Genomic DNA, 588 nt, shown 5'->3' with positions numbered 1-588 from the left:
TTGTTTCCATGAATCTTTGGTTTTCTTCATTCTTCTTTGCTCTGGATGAGGAGAGACCCATCGTTGCATCTTGATGGCTGCTTGCAAGCTTTTAAGAGCCCAGTCGCTACTCACCAAAGTAGGAGGTGGAACAATGTTTTGTGTAGTATGTTATGCCAATTGAACTTGATGTCTCCTGTGACTATGGTCCCGAGCCCACAGGTTCAATTACTCGGTCCCTCTGGGTAGCTGGCTGTGACCAAGAAGTGACTACAGCCTTGCCCCTTGTCAGCTCTACTATACACCTAGGAATTTAATCATACAAATACACTTATAGGACCATTGTTTGCCAACCCTATACATGATCTTGGACACACTCCTCACTTCATAGACATACCTACTAGTTCAGCCTGTCCACCCATCTATCCACCCATCTACTCGTGTTTTCCTTCACTGACAACGCAGTACTGCATGTGCAAAAGGGTTCATCTTTGTTGTCTGCACCTCCCATGTACTTCTCCATGTCTTCCTCTTCCTCAATGCCACCATGTTGATCACTCATATTTAGTACATTGCCCTTCTCTTCACCCAAATCGCTACTTATCTCTA

At 44.7% G+C, this 588-nt stretch overlaps 1 protein-coding gene across 1 annotated transcript in view; it reads left to right on the top strand.

Annotated features, from left to right (window-relative positions):
• The window catches only part of CPA4 (carboxypeptidase A4), a 30,647-nt gene that overhangs the window by 7,697 nt on the left and 22,362 nt on the right, over positions 1 to 588 (top strand). The window lies entirely within an intron of this gene.

Source organism: Orycteropus afer, unplaced genomic scaffold (assembly GCF_000298275.1).
Source record: "Orycteropus afer afer isolate SDZICR_OR568_19922 unplaced genomic scaffold, OryAfe1.0 scaffold00501, whole genome shotgun sequence".
In the NCBI taxonomy this organism is placed as follows: domain Eukaryota; kingdom Metazoa; phylum Chordata; class Mammalia; order Tubulidentata; family Orycteropodidae; genus Orycteropus; species Orycteropus afer.
The sequence above is the reverse complement of the archived record's forward strand: the minus strand, read 5'-3'. Positions and strand labels throughout refer to the sequence as shown.